A 22,788-nucleotide genomic window follows, 5' to 3' on the forward strand; every position below is an offset into this window, starting at 1 on the left:
TAATTGTGTGAGAATGGGGAAACCCCTGGCAGTTGTTGAATCGGGGAGGGGAGCAGCCAAGGTGCTGAGTTGGAAAGAGATGAGAGCAAAGTGGTTCAGGGAGACGAAGGTGAAAACAGCTCTGACAGGGGTGCAGAAGAGAAGGGAATTGCAATGTAGAGGTGGCTGGTGAGTCCTAAGGGCTGTGTTCCAGGCTCCGTTTCATGTACTTTGTGCATATTCACTAATTCAGCCCTTAGAACAGTCCTCTGATTTGGGTCCTACTTGTCATTCCTGTTTGCCAGATGAAAAACTCAAGGTCCGGAATTATTAGGTGACTTGGGCAACTTGCCACAGTCCCAAATGATAAGTCCTAAATGCCTCAAGATGGAAATCCAGGCAGGCTAGCCCCTGAGGCTGAGAGTCCGGCTCCACACAGGACTGTCTCTGTCTGGAAGCGTGAGATCTCTGCCTGTAGGCCAAGTGAGACTCCACCAGATGAGTGGGCAGGCGTTCCAGGCAGGGGTGATGACACATGCAAAGGCACAGAGATGATAAAAGAACATGCTACTTATGGGAGAAGACAAAATGCCGAGGAAGAGAGATACATGGTAAAGGGTGAAGATGGACAGGCCAGAGAAGGAAATCTCTGCTCTTCAGATCTCTATGGCCTGCAGTGTGGAGAGACAAAGGCTGAGAAGATCCTGCATCCCTCCTTGTTCCCCGAGAGAGCTGTCCTCAGCAACCTGCATGAGAGCTGGGTTTCATGTACTATATGGTTTACAGTGGGTGAGGATTCTTTTGGTCGAGGGTGCCTCCACTCTGGCTGGTCTCAATACAGTCATTCATTCAGCTAACAAATATCGATTGTGTGCTTCTCAATAAAGAACACCAGCTATACAGAGATTAACAAAATTGGCACGGTGCTTACAAGAACTAATACCTGAGCTGAACTTCCTTCCACTAGCTCAGAACAACCTTGGCAAAGGGTCTCCCTGAACTGTGCAGCAAACTCTTGTTCTTTCTTGGGAAAAGCTCATCCTGCAGAGCAACGAGCTTGCATTACTGGAGCTCCAGCTTCCTGCTGGAGAAGATCAGGTTTTACTCACTTGTCACTGATAAAATAAACAGGATAAGTAATTTCACCTTGATTATAGCTGCACAGAAACCAGTGATCCAACCTGATGTTTTTCTTGTTACACTCAGCGTCTTCAACCCAACGCATATCCAGGAAGCTAGCCTCCTGGCACACCCAGGTCCCTGAGCTACGGACCACTAATGGTGGTTGCAGCATGGGCTCTGAAGAGGGAGATGCTGGACACCAGGCTCCTGAAAGTCTCAAGGGTGTTTACTCTGGGAGAACTTGGGCCTTCTCCCAGAAGGCTGAGACAGGAGAATTGCTTGAATCTGGGAGGCGGAGGTTGCAGTGAGCTGAGATCATGCCACCTCACTCCAGCCTGGGCGACACAGCTAGGCTCCATCTCAAAAAAAAAAAAAAGCCAACTCTTCAGATGGCAGCATCAGGACTGGGATGAACTTACCCTGAGTGAGGGGAAGGTTGAGCAGCAAATGGCCCAGATAGAACTCAACACACTGAGGAGGAATTCTCATGGAAATAGAGGGGTGTTTAGAAAAGCAGCAGCAGCAAAGATTTGTCTAGCACAGGTTTGCAAAAGGACCTACATCTCCACTCAAGAAAGACTGCCTTTTATGCAATTAAAATGAATCCTCCATCTGTCTAAAAACCACTTACATAAAGCGCCCCCCTCTCCCCCGCCTCCACAGGTTCCTCATCTATGGGCCAGGCCATGCTTTTTGGCCAGCGTACACCAGGCCAACGGCGAATGTGTGCATAGCCGTGTTCTTCCCAGAGCTAACTGCTAAGGAGAGAAGCCCCTTAGCGGATAGCTTGCTTTAAACATACCTAGGAGCAATCCTTATGTGGGTAGCACGCTTCGCTGACACCCATTAGCATACAGTTCCATCTGCACCGCCACTGTGAGGTGCTTGGAAGTATGATAAAGTCTGAAAACATTACATATGTGTGTCTTTACACACACTCACACAGAGCATGTCTCTGGGCAGAATGAATGAAGAGGTGACTTTCCTGGAAAGGACTCAAATCCTCCCTCTCGCTACCTACACACAGACACACACTCATTTGTCCCTTTCAAAGATGAGAATACTGAGAGGTTGTTTCCCAAGATGGACTTTCAGACTCCACAACAATGTTGGTGGCCTCTTTGCCACCCACATCCCAGGGGCTCAAAGTAGCAAAGCAAACCAGCCAGCAGGGGCAGAAGGGCACGTGCCTCTTGCAGAGAGCAGCAGAGATGCCCTCCCCAGCTTCTGATGGTCCACCATTAGGTTGACTTCAGGCTCCCACAATCCTCTGGCTTCTCTGCTCTTCGGTCTGTGAAAGGCCACAGAGCAAGGGTGTGAGTGACAGTGGAGCTACCAACAGCCTGGGCCTGGGCATTAGGCAGATGTGAACTCAGTCTTGGCTCTGCCACTTATGAGCTATTTGACCTCCAGAGAGCTCACTTAATCTCTCCAAACCTCATTTGCAAAGCAGGGATAACAATGCCTACCTAACAGTTTGTTTGTGGGCATTAAGTGAGGTGATGTACGCAGGAAACTTCGTTCAGGAAGTACACACCACAAGTGGCAGCTCTCGCAGCATTTGGCAGGCTTTGTTGTTAACTGCTTCATCATCTCTTACTAAAACGTAAGTGCTTTGAAGGCAGGGTTGACACTGCATTAACTGCTGTACTCTGATGGATAAACATAGTGCCAGGTACAAGTAGGCACTCAATAAATATTTGTTGAATTCATAATTAATCATAGAGCTGAGCCCATAGTATTTGTGTTGATTAATTTTGTGCATCAACTTGGCTGGGCCACGGTGCCCAGATATTTGATCAAACATTATTCTGGATGTTTGTGTGAGGGTGTTGGATGAAATTAATATTTAAATAGGTCAATTTTGAGTAAAGCAGATTGCCCTTCATAATGTGAGTGGGCCTCATCCAATCAGTTAAAGGCCTATTCATAATGAAGATTGACCTCTACTAAGCAAGAAGGAATTCAGCCAGGAATTCTGCTTTTGAACTTGAATTGCAACTCTTCCTGAGTCGCCTGCTGGCCTGCCCCCATGGGACTTTGGACCCACCAATCACATGAGCCAATTCCTTAAAATAAATTTATCTAGGCAGATATACACCCTGTTGATTCTGTCTCCCTGGAGAACCCTAATACAGTATCTAATCTTCAAATGAAGAAACCAATCAAAGGGGTATTCATTTACCTCCCTTAGCCTGGAAACATGCAGTTTCACAGCACTTTTGTAAGCTTAAACAACCATGAATCATACCCGTCTAATCAAATTCTCTTATTCGATCCTCACACACACATGATGGCTAGAGATCAGGAGACCTTTTCCAAGAGGAGGGAAAGGTGGAGCTCAAAGGGGTCAGTTAACTTTCCCAAGCCCACACAGTATAATAGATTACAAAAATGACCCCAATTCTTCACCTCTCCATGTTTCCAAGCTCTTTCTCATGAAATGTGTACATCCACTCCAACTCTGAGTTTGGCCATGTGACTTGCTTTGGTCACTGGGATGTTAGCAAATGTGCTGCAAACAGAGGCTTAAAAATTGCTTACGTGGCTGGACCTATATTCACTCTTAGTTCTGCCATTACATGAGAGCATGCTCAGGCTAGCCTGCTGGAGGATGAGCTATGTTAAGCCCAGAGTCCAGACACCCTTTCACCCCCTAGATATGTGAGGAAGCTCACTCAAGATCAACAGCGCTGCCTAGCCACCCCTGAAGTGTGAATAACGAATGCTTTGTATGCCATGGAGGTGCTGCCGAGTGTTATTCCATGGCATCATGTTCACAATAGATAACCGATACACAGAACTAATGCTTCTCCTAACCAAGCCTGTTTTACTCCACAGCCAGGGCTCTTCCCAATACAGCAGAGGGTCTTGGGTGTCACCTGAAGGCAGGTCTCCTGATTGGGATGACACTTATAAAAAGTTGAGAAAAGCTTCCTCTACAGTTTAGTCATGAGAAAACAGCCTGCCTGCTGGTCACTGGGCTACCCATTAAATAGGCTAAACACAGGTGCCAGGCATATCCTAGAAAAGCAGGGACAGCAACACAAAAATGAGAAACTTTTTTAAAAACTTGGTATTTCAAAAAATAAGCATTGAAGTAGTCATCATAACTTTTTTAGAATCCCTTATGCTATTTTATGGTTTAGGTTTTTTTTATGAGAGTTACATCTTGGGAAGTGGGTGTGTCCCCAGGATCTGTTGCAGGTGGAGGGCCTCTAAAGGGCCCATGTGCCCTGCTGCTCCACAGGGTTGCTGCCTGGGGGAGTCCTGAGGGCCACATTTAGCCCCAGTAGCTGCCGCCAGAGGGCATGCAGGGGGCAGCAGATGAAGCAGCTTGGGGGTGGTGGGGGACACCCAAGTAAAAGGAGCTGGGCTTCTGCAATCTGTTTCTAACCGCTCCTGCCTATGAATCATCCACATCCACACTCCCTCACAACCCGCATATTACATAAATAATGTACAAAATGAGCAAAGTCGAGCCACCACCACGGATGAGCTCGACCTTGAATTCTCATGGAGGAGCTAGGAGATAGGAGTGCTTTAGAGAGTCGTGGGGGCCTCTCCAGAAGGGCGAGTTCTGCTTGGCTTCTCTACGTCACTAATAGCTTTTAAAACATCAGTCACCTTCAAGGCCCAAGTCCATAGGAAACTGTCTTCGACGTCGATTTCTCACCCAGCCCAGTAAAATCTCTTAAAAGGAAAACAAAAGTGGTTTGCATGCCAAGAAGTAAAAGGAGCACAGAGCAATCCTAGAGGACTTGAAATGCTGGTGAAATTCAACTTAGGGTGAGAGTGGGTATAGGAGGGGGATAGTCATTAATTAAATGAGCAAAATTGTAAGTACCAGACTCTTGTAAAATCACAAGACAAGAATCTTTATGTATTTCTTTTCTGAACAGTCAAAGGCATGCAAAGATGTTACTGCCAGGTTGAGCTGAACAGTGGCCTACAGAAAGTTCCCCAGTCATTCCCAGACTCTAATTTGCTTCCTGGAGATCAGCTGTGGAAATGAGCAAGAGTAATTGCCAATTCCCAGATTAATTAGCAGAAGGGAAAAAGAGGAGGAACAGGAAGGAAAGGAAGGGAAGAAGGTGGGGAGGAGAAATCCGTATTGAGCACTCACTTTGTGCCAAGCATTATCTTATTCAATCTTTCCAACAACTCTGTGAAGAAGTCATTATTGTTATTCCCATTATATAGATGAGAAAACTCAGAGAGCTCCCATTTCTTAGCCCAGACCACTCAGCCAGTGTGTGCCAGAGCTGGGTTGGAGCCCAGGGTCTCTGACTTAAATCCCATGGGATAAGTCATGGGTCTATGATGACTCCTAGCAAACAGCTTAGTTACCTTGACACATATTTAAATGTTTTCCATTTTGAGTTATGCATCTAGAGTTGCAAATCACTTTATTCTGTCTCAATAGAGGAAAAGGTTTATTCTCAAAGCACAACATTTATTTTTGAAGTAAACTTTATTTAACTGAGTCTTCTTTAGCTTGCCTTAAATGAATACCATATGAATTTATTTCAGTAGAAGAGGCCTCCTTCTTCACCTTGGAAATGCTGTTAATCTTATATGATCCTTCCTTCCTTCATTCACTTATCTTTTATTCATTCATTCATTCATTCAATAAATATTTATTGAGCACCTACTAAGTGCCAGGCACCGTGCTGATTCCTAGGACTTAGCAGATGAGGTCTCTGGCCTAAAGGGGCTCACAGTCTATATCTGGAGTTCTTTAGGACAAGTCATTCCAGAACTTACAATCTATTTACGTGTCAAAAACAGATTCACAGCCCAAGAAGATAATAAGTAGATTCTCTAGATCTGAGATTTCAATAACTGAATGTAGCTGTTCTAAATGACCAAGCGATTATCAGACCTCCAACCAAGTTACCCACACTCAAAAAAATTAAAAATTAAAAAATAGCACTGTGCTCACAAATCACTCCTTCCTTATTTGATTCTACCAGTACAGCACGCTCCTAAAATAAAACAAAAAGAGTCAAATATATCAGCTTTCCAAAACTGGACCAAAGCCAGCACACTGGGCTTCTGCTATAGCATAACCAAGACCCTTTCTGTAAACCTATAAATAAATTTCAGCAGATGCTTGGACTCAGAGGGTCTAAATGGAAAAGCAACCCACTGGTCCTCAGAATCACGTGTGCACTCTCCCTTCCTGACTCCTCTCCAGCTTTAAGAAAGCTACGCTTTGAGAAGCTATTCATGCAGAAAATGATATTTCCAAACTGATGGGTTACCCCAGCACCTATGAGGATAGGTAACCCCATAGAGAAGTGAGTAATCTCTGTGTCCTGGTTCCACAAGGTCTCTGCTATTCTGAGGTTCCCAGGGCCACTCGACAGGCCCCTTTCAAGGTCCTGTGATGAGCTCCATGCTGAGCTGCTCCACCTGTGCCACCGACCGCTCAGAATGCCAAATTACAAACTGTGAATGCCAACCTCACTCTACTGCAGGACTCAAGTGGACATTGAGCCATCAGTTTCCAGCTCTGGCTTTGCAACACTACAGGGATGACCACACATCCAAAAGGTGGCACAGAATTTTCAAAACCAATTAATTTTGCTCATTCAATTTGAAAAAGGCAAGGAGCCAGCAGCACTTTTAGGAGCAGTAGGAGCACAAAGATAGCCTGAAGTGAGAGTGCTAAACAACCATAATAATTAGAATAAACCAGAACATAAGCTTCTCAAGGGCAGGGACTTTCTCCATCTTGTTCTTTGCTGAAGCTGCAATGCCTGAAAGTTTTGGTGCTTAATCCATGCCTACTGAGTTAATGAATGGATGATACTAACAGGGAGTGTTCCCCACATCTTCTGTGCTAAACACTTCCTCTTCATTCTCTCATTTAAACTCCTTAACTAATAATCAGAAATCTGTACCAAGCCCAGTCTGCCACGAGGAAACTGACATTCAGAACATGCACATCACTTCTTCAGGGTCACGTAGCTGCAGGGCAGATCCAGGTTTTGTGGGGCTTAAAACATACAATTTCAGGATGCCGGCTTTAAGGAAAAGAATATAAAACTACAAGTACAAATTTAGGTATGTAAGTGAATATTTACAGCGAGGAAAGAAATTGCAACAAATTACAACTGTAAAAGTATTACAAATATCATAAAATCCAGAAAAATGACAGTGATAACAGTGATTTTCATCATCTACCTGACATATATCTATCATACTTTTTCTTACATTTGTTGGCTGCATACTTTTTCTATAAAGAAAACAGAATAAGAATTTCTTTCCCGTAGTGTGATTGATCAAAATTTGTCTTTATTATTTTCAGCTTCATGACTCATTACTGATGACAGTAGATAAATCTTTAGGGTTGTTGTCAAATTTGGGGAAAGCTCTATCAAGTTTCCTTCGTAGCTGAGCTGCAATATTTCAGGACATTTCAAGTTTGCCTGTCAATGATGAACCTTAAATCAACATTACTGAGTTGACAACATTCATTAAGCTGTTTGTTGTGAACAGACCTCCTCATTATAATGACTTAATATGAATTTCATGTTACTTTCATTCTGTGTCAAATAAGCAAGAAATTTGTTTTTTTCCCAATGTGTTCATGTGATTCACTCCTCATCACCAGCTGGATTATTAAAACTCCAAGAGCTTCTTCATCATTTTTAGTCACTAATTTCTCTTGCTGTAAATGAATGAATAAAAATTTACCTTTCTGTTAATGAATGAGTGAGTTTGATATGATCTGAAAAGTGTTTGTTATAAGCCTCCTCAGTGTCTAGTGATTTTATTGCTCACCTCTGTCATTTCTATTTCATGTTTCTGTCTTTATATGAATTTTCTTGCAGTTCTTTAGTAAGTTTAAAGACGACCATTAAAAATGTACCATTCACCTATGTTCAAATCAGAAGCTGTAATGTTTTCACTTGTTTTATTGACACATTTCAAAACGACTTTCCGAATTGCAGTTAAAGCCACATATTCCCCACTCAACTGCTGTCTAGCCAGATCCCCAAAATGCCCTTGGGCATTCCAGTGCTACCCTACACAAGGCAGAGAGAGACCAAGAAGAAGTCAGAGTAGAAAGAGACAGCAGTCTCAACTGGTTGACTGCATTGGTCACATGGCTAGGGTCCCTCCCACGGCCTTGGAAGGAGCCTATGAAGGGAGAAACCCTGGAGTTTAATTGTCATCAGCTTCATGGGAAACTGGCCTCTCCCACAGCTAGTATGTGACAGGGCCCTACTCCAAAACTGGTCTGGCTCCAGGCCCTGAGCAGCTGACCTGTGCTCTCTATGCCCCCTGTCTAAGGAACTGACAAAACGCAATGTGCAACTTCAAGAAAGTTACGTATCTCTTCTGCAGCAATGGTCTTCCATGAAATGCCAGTGAAATACCAAGAATTCTCTATGTAAAGTCACATACAAAATAAAATGTTCAGAGACTATTTGGGTCAAAAAGGGCTAAGCTAAAAACCAACTTGAAGAGTCCTCAGACTAATTCAAATTCATCTAATACCAAAAAAAAAAAAAAAAAAAAAAAACAGAAAGGAAATAGGGACCATCTCTGCATTCCCTTGAGCTCCCATTTCCAGAAGTGCATCAGGAAGGTCCCGCGGGTTAACGAAGGCCACAGCTGAACCTTCCTTCTCCGAGGTGGTTCCAGCCTCTAAGCACCAGCAGGCCCCTGCCACCAAGCTCATCCCCTAAGAGCCATAATCCCCAGCCCTCTGGGAATTGCAAACCTTTGACTCAGTGCTGGAACTGGAGACACATCTGTTCACCTCCCACAGGGGCACAGTGGGATGACCCCCTACTCCTTTCAAGGGTGTGTGTGTATGTGTGTGTGTGTGTGTGTGTGTGTGTGTGTGTGTGTCTTTAAATTTTACATATGCCCCAGGAACAGTAAACAAATCTAATGAACTAAGAAAATCATTTCACAGATAAAACATCCATCTTTTCCTTCTACAAATGATTGAAGCTATAGATGAACCTGTATTCTCCATCTCAGAGTCACCAAAACATGTAGTCTGTGTGAAAATTCTCATTATAAAATTATTTTAAAACTCTGTTTTAAAAATCATATTCTTAAAATAAGAATTCCACCTACTCGTGCCACTGGGGAATTCACTGTTGGTAAAGCATATGTAAGTATGTGTCTGTTCTCTACTCTCAGTAAATTCACAACCAAGCAGGGGAGTGAAGATATGGACGCAAATACCAATAACATCATGTAGTAAGTGAGGAATGGCCAAAGAATAAACCTGACATGGAGCTACAGGGGTTCAGATGGAATACGTTTTTAAAAAGGAAATACTAGGAATTGAAAGGCATTTAAAGAATTATCAATCTTCTAAATCAGAAATGTATTAAAAACAAAAACAAATGAATACAAGAGAACTTGAAAATAGCCTGAAAACTAGAAATGGAAAGGAGAGATGACAAAGCATCATCTTTTTTTCCCTCATCTGTAGGTGATTTTTACACAAGAATCGATATTGTATTTATTCCGTGCAATTGTGCTTCACTAATCAGAGATCCTTTTCTACTATCCTCTCGATTATCTTGTTTTCCCGCCTCATTTGCTTTCTGCTTCCAAACTCTGGCAGTATTATCCTACAACATTATCGCAAAGTAAATTTTAACTGAATTTGCAATTTGAAATCATTGATTTTTTTTTTCAAGTTTAAACAAACAGAAGTAACTGCCAGATATTTCATAAGGAAAGTCTTCTGAAAGGGAGTGTCAGATTGTTTCGTGGAATTCCAGTCTGGAAAGAGAGATGCTAAAGATAGGAAATGAAATGTTTAAGTGGATGTGAAAAATGAACACCAAGCAGAGGGATATGCAGTAGGAAATTGTCCCATAGCTGGAGGAATTTGAGAGGACCCTCTTTAATTGTCAGTGGGAAGAGAACTTTTTATGACACACTTTGTGAAGCCGTTCACATGCAACCCTCCTTGGCAGTAACTTGTCCTTAAGTTGTTTAAGTGGGAAGGTGGAAAGAAGATTAGGGAGCAAAAGATATTTTAAGGAACCAAAGAAAAGTTTAACTCTGATGGAAAGAGGGCACCCTACCTTGGCAGGGTGGGTTGGGCACCAAGATCTACAATGATAAGAGAAGCACTAACGTCAGGGTGAGAAATTGGAGCTGGTGCCAGTGGAAAAGGAGATAGAATCTTAACAGCAACATCAAACAGTGTAGAAGGCAGGGGAACTCCAGTGAGAAAGACAGAGTAGCCCTGGAAGGGCAGGCAGGAAAGTTTAATGACACTCGGAGAGAATTTAAGAGCCCCAGGAAGGGGAGGGGAGGGAAGGGAAGAGAAGGGCAGGGAAGGGCAGAGCTTGAGGGTATTGGATTCCAAAGATGACAGTGGCTGAGACTCAAAGCCAGAGACTGCTACCATTGCCACTGTCCCCCATATTTTTGGTTGCTCTTCCCTGAGTTGAGGAAGGAAGAGAATTCCAAATAACCCCTGCTCCCCCAGGCACTCTGCAAGTGATATTAATAGGACCCCAAATTCACTGGCTCTTGTTCCACTGAAAGTCCTACCCAGTCACTGCTAAGGGACCCTAGGGTGGCTTACTTGCATCACAAACTGCTCTCGTACTCAGACCCCTAGTTGATGTCAACTCTACAAAGTCCAGTGAGGACTGGGACTCATCCCTAGCCCTGGCAACTTCCATGGGAATGCTGTGGCCACACCTGGGGTGTTGGCTACATACATTCCTAGGGAGATACTCTTCTGGGTAGCAAGGCAGGGCTAGGTTCCCTGGAGTCTCCCTGCATCAGTGCAGCTCTCTGAGGCACTCCTCTGTCCACCTCTGCTGCCCTGAGTCTCCTAGGCCCTGGGGCACTGCCTGCACTGTAGTCCTGATGAAAACTACTGTCAGCTTGGGCTTGCAGCCCTCTCCAAGGGATTTAGATGAATTCCAAGGACCTGCTGGGAGGGCTCACAGTTGAAGAACACGACATGGTATTTTCCTGTTGCCCCCTGTCTGCATGTCTTCCTGGGTGCACAACTTCCTCTTGGAGCAAAGCTCACTTCCTCATGTAAATTACCTCCTGCAGAGAGACACAAGCCAGACACTGTCACCACTAACTCAACAGACACACCCTGAACTGTCAGAATCCCATCCACAGGCCCAGCCTGGGACTTCCAATTCTCAGTTAACAACCATCAACGTTAACTGAGGGGAGAGTGTTTCAGAGACCCCTCTCTGAAATGCAGCGTGAAGTTGAACTCTGGGCTGTTTCTAAGAGCTGTTTACTTTCTATATCCCAAAGCTAGAGGGGCTAGGGACAGAGTGTCTTAGTCCATCTGGGCTGCTATATCAAATATCATAGACTGGTTGGCTTATAAACAACAGAAATTTATTTCTCACAGGTCTAGACACTGGGAAGTCCAAGATCAAGGCACCAGCAGATTTAGTGAGGGGGCCACTTTTTGGTTTTTATTACAGATGACGCCTTCTCGCTATGTCTTCCCATGGTGGAAGGGGCAAGGCATCTCTGCGGCCTCTTTTGGACGGGCACTAATCCTATTCATGAGGGCTCTACTTTCATAACCTCGTCACTCCAAGGGCCCTACCTGTTAGTACCATCACATTGGAATCAGGTTTCAAGTTACAAATTTTGAGGAGACACAAACATTCCAATCATAGCAGAAGGCTTAGAGTCAAGATGAACTGAACAAACTAAACTCCTTGGGCATTCCAAAGAGATAAAGAAGCGAGAGCAAATTTGGCCAATGCCAAAATAAGTTTTGTTTATTCTAAATTTGTTGATAAATTTTGGGGTCAAATCTCTGTTTCCCAGCATGTGCCACAACCTATACCCACTTGACACACAAATGTGTATTATATGAACTTCCTGGAGAGTAAACAAAAGTGCTAGATCAGTGAATCCAAGAGATGAAATTATTAAAGTTATGTGGCTTGTAAAGTCATGGAACCTGCCAGGCCCAGATGGATAATTGATAATTGATGTTTATAAGCAATACCCTCCACAGCTGAGGGAACATGGCTAGCACGTGGTGAGTCACCTGCTCCTAGCAGGTCTCACTTCCATGCTCCCTCCATGCTCATCTCTTCAGTAAGAGCCCTGTGAAAGGTTTTCCTGAGTCCCACAGCTATTGAACAGCCCATTTGCTTGAAAGCCGAAGGGCACGTTGGGGTCTGAGCCGCTCACCACACGTTCCTGTTCCACTCGGCATCACCCAGATTCTGTTGATGCTTGTCAAAATCTTAATTCACAGGAACACCCTGCACCAGATTCTTTGGAGTTCTCAGAGATCTGGGATGGAGAGTGAGCTCTGCTGCCAAGACCTCAGAAATAGCACAGAATGAAATCTGCCAGCTTGAGGCTTAAAGAAGTCAGATCACCTTTTGCAAGACAAATTAGCACATAGCAAATGAAAATCGCTAATGTTCCTATTCATCTGGCATATTATTCCCTTGGATATAAAATGGCTCTTCTCCAGGCCACAACTAATGATCATCTTGACCTCTAATGCTCAAGTTTGTGAGCAACTAACCATATCGGGTCATCAGCTCTGAAGGACTTGGAGGGCAGGCTGGGGAGCCTGGAGCAGCCACCCCGGTTTCAGCTCGACCACTGACTGCACTATTTTACCCAAGTCCTTTCTTTCTTTCTTCAGGCCTTAGTTTCTTTCTCCAGGTCCAGCATAAGCATAAATGAAAACTCCTCACCCTCCCCTCCACAAGGATCTCAAGATGCTATACAGTCTAAGACAGCTGAACAAATTCTAGGTTCCTAAAAGGCAAGAGAAGGAATCGAACAGTGTGGGGCTGCTTGCTGGTTCCAGGACTTGTAGCTATATGGCTGTGTCGGTAGCACCTATTAGCCAAGCTCCCCCATGCCCCCTCTCCTCACATTAACTGAAAAATTTCAGTTTAAACAAAATCTATCAATGGTTTTGGAGTTTATTTTGAGGGTGGAGAGAGAGTATTCTACAACATGTAACACTGGCCTCCATGCTGAAGGGTAGGAGCAAAGATGGCCAAGGGGGCCCTGTCCTATTTACTACCCTAATATTTGAACATGTAACTACCAAACAGAAAAAGTAGGGAGTGATTATTTGCATTGAAAAGGGATTCTTAATACAAAAGAAAATATTGGACACCATGCACTTAAACTCTTGTTTCTGGGCAGATTGGAGAGACATCTGCTGGTTGCCTCCATCTCCATGAGCTAATTATGGTGCTAGGTGCTTTCATGATTATTATCTTCTTTAATCCTGCAAATCAACCAGACAAACTGAGGCCCATCCAGGCCATATAGGTGACCTAAAGTCCCATAAGTGATACATGTTGGTAGGGTTTAACTCAGGTTTTTTCACCTCAAGACTCATGTTTGTCTCATGATTCCACATTGCTCCTCAGAGACAGGGAAGCGCAATTTGAATTAATAAATATTTCGGAGTCTAGCTTGTGAAAAATCTTCCTAAAGTTAGACATAATGTAAATGAAAGGAAAACAGGATCCCGGGCTTTGTGCAGTGGCTCACACCTGTAGTTTCAATGCTCTGGGAGGCCAAGGCAGGAGGATTGCTTGAGGCCAGGAGTTTGAGACCAGCCTGGTCAACATAGCAAGATCTCATCTCTACAAAAAATAAATAAAATAATAAAAAAGATAATAATGACAATAAGAAAATAGAATTCGAGTAAAACAAATACTTCATTTCCATACCAATTGTTAGAAACCCGTTGCAGAAAATGATGCTCACCTGTCCTGTTTTATTGTCGAAACATGCTGATTTTATCCCCTCAGATAATCAGCGCACAGCTTTGTGCTATGAGACAAAAAGGGAGATTACTTCAACAAACTGCCTGTTTCACTACAGCTGGCTCTCAGCACTAAGACTTTAATTCCAAAGCCAACACAGAACTTTTAAATTTTCATCTAGAAAATAAAAATATAAATTTTTTTTATTTTAAGTGTTAGCATTTACACCAAAGGGGAAGCCTTGAAAGGAAAAGATAGATTTGAGTGCATAAAGTTTAAAATTTTTGCATGACAAAAACACTGTAAAAAGGAAAGTGTAAACTTGAAAAAAATATTAGAACATATGGCAGTCATCAGGTAAATATAAAATATAGGCCAGGTACAGAGGCTCACACCTGTAATCCCAGCACTTTGGGAAGCCGAGGCAGGTGGATCACTTGAGGTCTGTTATCCCAGCTACTTGGGAGGCTGAGGCAGGATAATCTCCTGAGCCCAGGAGGTGGGGGTTGCAGTGAGCTGAGACTGTGCCACTGCATTCCAGCCTGGGCGACAGAGTGAGGCTTTTCAAAAGAAAAGAATTAAAATATATATATATATATATATTATTTTCTTAAAGTACCCCAATAGAAAAATGGGGAAAGGACCTCAACAGACAACTAGTGAGTATTCAAAGAAATAAAAATTAATTTTTTTTTACTTATCAGACTGGTTAATAAGGCAACAGAGCAAAAGGGAATGGTAAGAATGTAGTATAATTGACACCTTTGTGCACTACTGAATAACATGAGTTGGCACAACATTTCAGAGTGGCAAAATGTATTTCTCAAGTTTATAGGTCTGCTATGTTTGAATTGTTTTCAATAAGCATACATTGCTTTTTCAATAACAAAAAATAGATAATATTTTAGGTGTTCTCACCCTTGACCTGGCACAATTTACTGCCTCAGCATAAATCATAAGGAAATAATCATGAATGTGTAAAAAGATTTAGCTAGAAGAGATACACGATAGCATTGATTATAAGGGGGAAAGATTGGTGTGGCAGAAACCACTAGTTGCTAAACAAGAGCCATTCTTTTTTTGTTTTTTCCTTAGCAATAAAACTCTTTTGACACCCTTTTTAACCTCCTTTGCATCCGAGTTTGACCAACTATAGGTAAGCAGAAGTGTTGCATGGGACTTCCAGGGAAGCTACTTAAAAGCAGCTGATTTGGCTGGGGAGGAACCCTTTGGACCCTTTATTACTTTCTCCTCTGCATTATCTGGAACTTGGATATGATGTCCTTCGATTTTGAGCCAAGAAGTGACCCTGGGGATTGAAGCTGCCATGATTTGTTTAGTCCCCAGCAAAACTCATGCTGAAATTTGATCCCCAATGTGGCAGTGTTGGGAGGTGCAGCATAGTGGGAGATGTCTGGGTCTTGAGAATGGATCCATCATTAATAGATTAATGCCCTCCCTCAGGGGTGGGTAAGTTCTCACTCTCATGAGAATAAATTCATTCTCAAGAGAGTATGTTGTTATGAAGAGTCTGGCTTCCTTGGTTTCCCTCTCTTGATTCCTTTCTCACCATGTGATCTGTTTATACACATCCACTCCTCTTCCACTTTCTGCCATGAGTTGAAGCAGCTTGAGGACCTCACCAGATGCACCTGCCCAGACTTGAACCTGCCAGCCACCAGAATCACGAGTCAAATAAACCTCTTTTCTTTATAAACTACCCAACCTCAGATATACTGTTACAACAACACAAAGCAAACTAAGACAGAAGCTATCCAGAAAAAGGTTCTGGAACAAAAAGGTAGAAGAATCCTGAGTCTTTGATGGCTGCCACAGCAACCCTAGACTGCCCACCTCTGGGCCATCTTATGTTCAAGGGAAATAAATATTCATGTTGTTTAAGCCACTATTCTTTGGAGTTTTCTATGAATAAAGCTGAACCTAATTCTAGCTGATAAGTCATCAGGTCAACAATCTAAAAGTTAAACAGTAGAGGCCAGCCTGGCCAACATGGCGAAACACAATCCCAAATTACTAAAAACACAAAAAGTAGCCAGGCATGGTGGCACATGCCTAAAATCCCAACTACTCAGGAGGCTGAGGCGTGAGAATTGCTTCAATCTGGGAGGTGGAGTTGCAGTGAGCTGAGATTGGGCCACTGCACTACAGCCTGGATGACAGAGTGGGATGCTGTCTCAAAAAATAAAAGAAAGCCAGGCGCAGTGGCTCATGCCTGTAATCCAGCACTTTGGGAGGCTGAGGTGGGCAGATTACCTGAGGTCAGGAGTTCAAGACCAGCCTTCAGCAGGGTGAAACCCACTCTCTACTAAAAATACAAAAAGTAGCTGGGCGTGGTGGCAGGTGCCTGTAATCCCAGCTACTCAGGAGGCTGAGGCAAGAGAATTGCTTGAACCTGGGAGGCGGAGGTTGCCGTGAGCCAAGATTGCTCCGTTGTACTCCAGCCTGGGTTACAATAGCAAAACTTCGTCTCAAAAAAATAAATAAATAAAAATATAAAATAAAATTAAAAAAACAAACAATAGCAAACTAGTTGAATATTATAAATTATTTGGAATCCAGATGGTAAGTCCTCAGCAGCCATTTAACGTATTATATGGAATGATGTTCACAGTATATTGGTATTTGATAAAGGCAAGTTTTTTTGTTTTGTTTTTTGTTTTTGAGACGGAGTCTTGCTCCATTGCCCAGGCTGGAGTGCAGTGGTGTGATCTCGGCTGACTGCAAGCTCCACCTCCTGGGTTCATGTCACTCTCCTGCCTCAGCCTCCGGAGCAGCTGGGACTACGGGCACCCACGACAGGGTTTCACCGTGTTAGCCAGGATGGTCTCGATCTCCTGACATTGTGATCCACCCACCTTGGCCTCCCAAAGTACTGGGATTACAGGTGTGAGCCACCGTGCCTGGCCAATAAAGGCAAGTTTTAAAACAATATACCATATGATCCCATTTTTACAAAAAAAAAGAAAATTGATATTCACATGTTGAAATAAGTCTGAAGAGTTCTATGCCAAAATATAACAACAATTATCTGTGAATGGTTGGACTCCCATGATTAGTCTGCTTTCTCATACAAAGCATCTAATTATTTTCAGCAAGTATGATGTATATTATATGTATGAGACACTGAGTAACACCTGAAAACCCATTTACTTCCAGTTCCACAGGAAATTAAGAAAAGGAAAATTTAGCCACTATTCAAGGCAGTACTTTCCCATGACACACAAGGTACAGGAGGAGGTAAGGCTTACTTTTAGAGGTGTATTCACTCTTACAGTTCATGGGGGAACCACTAAATAAATTAAAGCTAAGCTCCACTAAATGGTTTCTTTAAAGACCGGAGGGTTAAATACAAAGAAGTCACATTGTTTTTCAGTGGCCAGATGTGCCTCAAGCAACGGAAGAAGCCTGCAGAGATGCTTCCAAATGTTCAAAGGACAAGTTTCCAGGTCTACAGCTGTGCTTTATTAGGGGGCTGCAGCCAAAGCCCATAAGAATTTGGCATAGCTTATTTGAGAAAATATTCACGTGTGTTGAAAGCAGATTTAATATACATCGGGTGGGAGAGTTGATTATCCACTCTATGGAGCACAGAAATCAAACAGGCTACTAGATGTATTTAAATGTCTTCTGTGGGTCTTTTGAAACTTGGTAGATATCTTCCAATTCTTTTAACATAGAACTCCACTTCCTGATACACGAGGCAATGGATGACTCTACTCAGCTGAAGGGAATTGTCCAAGAGCCCTGTAATTAGCGTGTCACCTCAGCAATGCCATAATTAAAGGCTCTAAGGAGGCTTCTATTACAAGCCTCCTATTTTCAAGGCTTATGAGTTTTTGCTGTAATATCTCTTCTTTTCCCAAATAGTAGCAATGAACTGGCAGCAAGAACGCATCACAGCTCCTCTGTAATGTGGTCAAATCATTTTTCAGTCATGTGAAAATCAACAAGAAAAGACCGTTGGGGTTTCAAACAGCTTTATGCTCCCATCTGGAGTCCAAAAAAGGCTCATTTAACTTAACACAGCCACATTTTTCAAACACCTGGTTCTTCATTGGCATTCCGTTGAAAAAAGTTCTTCCAAAACAAGAGCAAAATCTCAGTTATTGTTTAAGCAGTCATCAATGTGTGTGAGGAGTCATACTCACTCTCTGTGTGTTTAAACCTTCCTGGTATGGGCTTTCAAAACTAACAAGAATAGTAATTTACTACCACTACTAACACCTCCACCACCAGCACCATATAGTGAGTGCTTACATTTTGTGCTCAGTACTGACTAGACAATTTGTGCCCTACAGCAACTGAGTGAACTAGGCATCATCATCTCCATTTTAAACATGAGAAAACAGATTAAGAGATGCTAAGTTACTTGCCCAATTTATACAGGTGGTAGGAGTTACAACCAGGTGTGTTTGACTCTTTGCATCATGCCAGGCTTTTAAATAAATTGTGGTAAAATATATACAACACAAAGTTCACCATTTCAACCATTTTTAAATGTACAATCTAATGGCATTGACCTTCATAACACTGTGTAACCATTACCACTATCTATTCCCAAAAGTTTTTCATCATCCAAGACAGAAACTTCCCTATTTCCCCTCCCCCAACCCCTGGTAACCTCTATTCTATTTTGTGTCTCTATGAATTTGCCTATTCTAGGTACCTCACATAAGTGAAATCATGCAGTATTTGTCTTTTTGTGTCTGGATTCTTTCACTGAGCATAATGTTTGCAAAGTTCATCCATGTGGTAGCATAAATCAGAACTTCATTCTTTTTTATGGCTATAATACTCCATTGCATACATATGTCACACTTTGTTTATCCATTCATCAGTTGATAGACGCTTGGGATGTTTCCCCCTTTGGCCACTGTGAATAATGCTGCAATGAACATTGGTGTACAAGTATCTGAGTCCCTGTTTTGAAATCTTTGGGGTATATACCTAGGAGAGAAATTGGTGCATCATATGGTAATTCTATGTTTAACTTTTATGGAACCCAGACTTTCTCCATATATAAAGTATGGTCCCAATTTCATGCAGATATAAATACAGACCTCTCTCTCTCACACACACACACGCGCGCGCGCACACACACACACACACACACACACGCACCAGTCTCTTTTGATTCAGAGCAAAAGGAGAATGAATCAGACAGACCTAGGTTTAAACCCTGGCTGTAGCATTTAAATAGTGGTGGGCAAGTCACTTCACCTCTCATATGTAAGATGGAAATAATAAAATCTGCCATGAGGATGTGAAGATTTGAGTTCAAATGGGTAAAATCACTGCTAGCACATGCCTGGCCAGAATGGACAATGGATCAATAGTAACTGCTTCCCTCAGTTTTAGGAAACAGAAGGAGATGCCTGTATTTTTGATGTGTAAAACATAATGCCTCCTTGGGCCCAATTCCCAGGTGATGAGCAAAAGCAAAGCCATGTCAGGACAAGTCTGGGGACTTTAGAGGCCTCTGGGAGAGGGAGACCCATAGCCCACCGGTCTCTGCCCAGGGCTTGATGAGTGGAAGATACACACTCGGACCATCATTAGCTCTCCCTTGTGCCTTTTCTACAGCCAAGGGACTATAAATCAATAAACTGGTTATCCAATAAAGCTCCCTGACTGCACATGGCTCAAAGCACTAAACAATTAAATTCAATTTGCCTGGAACACAGGACATGCTACATCTCCCAGATGAGAATAAAAGCCCTTCGATACAGAAATTATTTTTTAATATATCTGTGGGTCCAAACTGGTTGGAGTCAGTGGAGCCACTGATGTCTTGAGCAACATAAATGGAGTAAGTGGAATCCATGGATCCAAGGATCCCTCTTCTCTTTCCTTCTCTCCCTTCAGTCCCAACCAAAGTCCTGAGCGGTTTCCTATTCTGAGTCTGTTGCCCTTGAAGAGACGAACAGGCAGCATCCAAAAGCAGTGATAACTTGCACCCAGAGGGCACTTCAAGAAATGTGACTTGATGAGGGCAATTAACTCTTCTGATCGATTTTGCTTTGGGCTCATTTGCATGTAATAGCTTTCAATAATGATAAGGCTGCTTAATACCACCACTTGTTCCTCAATGTCAATTTTGTAATTTTGATCTTGCTTTGGCAGAGTCTTTTGAACTTCCTGGAAGAAAGGCTGCTATGGATGGGTCTTCACCGTTTTTTTTGTTTTGTTTTTTTTGTTTTTTTTTTTTTTTGAGACAGAGTCTCGCTCTTTCTCCCAGGCTAGAGAGCAGTGGCGCAATCTCAGCTCACTGCAGCCTCTGCCTCCCAGGTTCAAGCGGTTCTCCTGCCTCAGCCTCCTGAGTAGCTGGGATTACAGGTACACACCACCACGCCCAGCTAATTTTTGTATTTTTAGTAGATGTGGGGTTTCACCATTATTGGCCAGGATGGTCTCAGTCTCCTGACTTTGTGATCTACCTGCCTCAGCCTCCCAAAGTGTTGGGATTACAGGCGTGAGCCACCGCGCCCAGCCGAGTCTTCACTTTCTTTTGGTAAAACATGAATGCATATTGAGAGGTGAAAAAATATAATTGGGGCCAGACACGGTGGCTCATGCCTGTAATCCCAGCACTTTGGGAGGCTGAGGCGGGAGGATCACCTGAGGTTGGGAGTTCAAGACCAGCCTGACCAACATGGAGAAAGCCTGTCTCTACTAAAAATACAAAAAATTAGCCGGGCATGGTGGCACATGCCTGTAATCCCAGCTACTTGGGCGGCTGAGGCAGGAGAATCACTTGAACCTGGGAGGCGGAGGTCGCAGTGAGCCGAGAACGTGCCATTGCATACCCTAGCCTGGGAAACAAGAACGAAACTCCATCTCAAAAAAAAAAAAAGAAGAAGAAGAAGAAGAAAAAGAAAAAGAAAAGAAAAATATACTTGGGATATAAAATTGACTTAGTCCAAGAATATCCAATTCACTACACTAATTACAGCCACAAGCCACAGAGAGGAACCATCTTTGAAGAGTGCAATTCTCACCTGAAATCTAGAGGGTTTTTTGTTGCTGTTTACATTTGAAATTATAGCACTAATCAGACACTCTGATTGTTAATTGCTTCAGTAACTTCCTCCATACTCAGAATCCCTATCTTGCCTGCTCCTCATCAGTGGGGCCAAGACAGGGATGCAGGCATGCTAACAGAAGCTGGATCCCCATATTTTGGGTACCATAACAAGGTTCATTGCATCACGTTTTGTCTTTTCTGCTTTCCACTAGGTCTAAAGATGAAGGCTGACATTTAGAGCTTGTGAATACAACTTCCACCTCCATCTGTAAGCAGAAAATAATCCATTAAATAAATGTCTGTCGGTAGTACAGCTTGAACATAAAGTCTGGTGTTTTATTCGGCCCTGAAGTTTTCTAAAATGATAATGAGCTGGTTCATGAGCACCCTCATTACGTTAATCCAGATTCCTTCAGGAGCAACTAGGATAAAAGCTGAAGCTGACAGAACCTATTGGTGAATGAACGGGAGTCCCTGCCCTCACATGTCTGAAGCACATGTTTGTGTGACCGAAATGCTTTGTTCCTAATCTTTTGAGCTGTTCCTTCATTAGACATGTAAAGCTCACCCTGTCTTAATTTGGCTGGAAACAGCATGCAGAGTGTTTGTATTTTAGGAAGGGCAATGAGCACCCACGAAAGTGACTGAAATGTTATTGCTGGGCTTCTTAGACAAGTTACAGAGCTGCCGCCTGTGTCTGTGTATTAGTTCATGCTTACATTGCTATAAAGAAATACTTGAGACTGGATAAGTTATCTTAAAAAGAGGTTTATTTGGCTCATGGTTCTTCAGGCTATACAAGATACATGGCAGCACCTGCTTCTGGGGAGGCCTCAGGGAGCTTTGACTCATGGTGGAAGACAAAGTGGGAGCAGACATCTTACATCGCAGACACAGGACCAAGAGAGAGAAAGGGGAGGTGCCACACACTTTTAAATGACCAGAAGTCATGAAAACTCACTCACTATCACCAGAGCAGTACCAAGCTGGAAATCCGGCCCCATGATCCAATCGCCTCCCACGAAGCCCATGCACCAACATTGGGGATTACAATTTGACATGAGATTTGGGAGGGGGACACAGACCCAAACCGTATCAGTCTGCTTAGGACATTATTACGTGGTGATCGCTCTCATGCTAGATACACCAGGCAGCTGGTAAGCATGAAGAAGAGGACTGGAGTATTTCCAGCACCTTGATCATAATGTCCCTACCCAAATAGGCTTTTAAGTACAATGCCAAGTAAATATTGCTATTCGGGCAGGCGTTGAACACTGAAGTTCTATAAAAAAATATAACATTTTGGGCTGGGAAAACTTGAGAGAGAAGGATATAAGTAGGACCTCAAGTCCTGTGGGCCACAGTGAGTGGCACACAGGCCAGAGATACAGGAAGACACCTTGACACTTTGCTAGGGACTTGGCCTTCATCGTGAAGACTCAGGAGATTCACTGACAAGATCAGCATTTTGGAGAGAGTACCTTGACCATTCTGGAGAGAATAGCTAAAACTAAAATCTAAGTTTCTGGGCAGTCAAACTATTAAAGATGCCATAAAGTCTATGCAATAATGTTTATCCATTATACCTTAGGAGAGCTCCTGGGGAGTCTTACTTCAGTCTAGCTTGCATGGCAATGCAATTTTCTAGTTCATTGACTATTTTTGATAGAGAAGAGGAGGAAAGGTCAAGCCTCTAGCAGGAGTGGCAATAATAGCTACCACATACGGAATAGTGATGGTGTATTCACTATATGATCTTTTAGTGCTCACCACAATCACATGGGGTAGGTATTGTTATTCTCCTCATCAGAGAGATGAACAAACTGAATTTCTGAGAGGTGATGTAATTTGTCCAAGGTCAAACAGCTGGCAAGGGACGTCAGTGGGGCTGGAATCCAACAG

This window comes from Theropithecus gelada, chromosome 2 (assembly GCF_003255815.1).
Source record: "Theropithecus gelada isolate Dixy chromosome 2, Tgel_1.0, whole genome shotgun sequence".
Classification (NCBI taxonomy): Eukaryota; Metazoa; Chordata; class Mammalia; order Primates; family Cercopithecidae; genus Theropithecus; species Theropithecus gelada.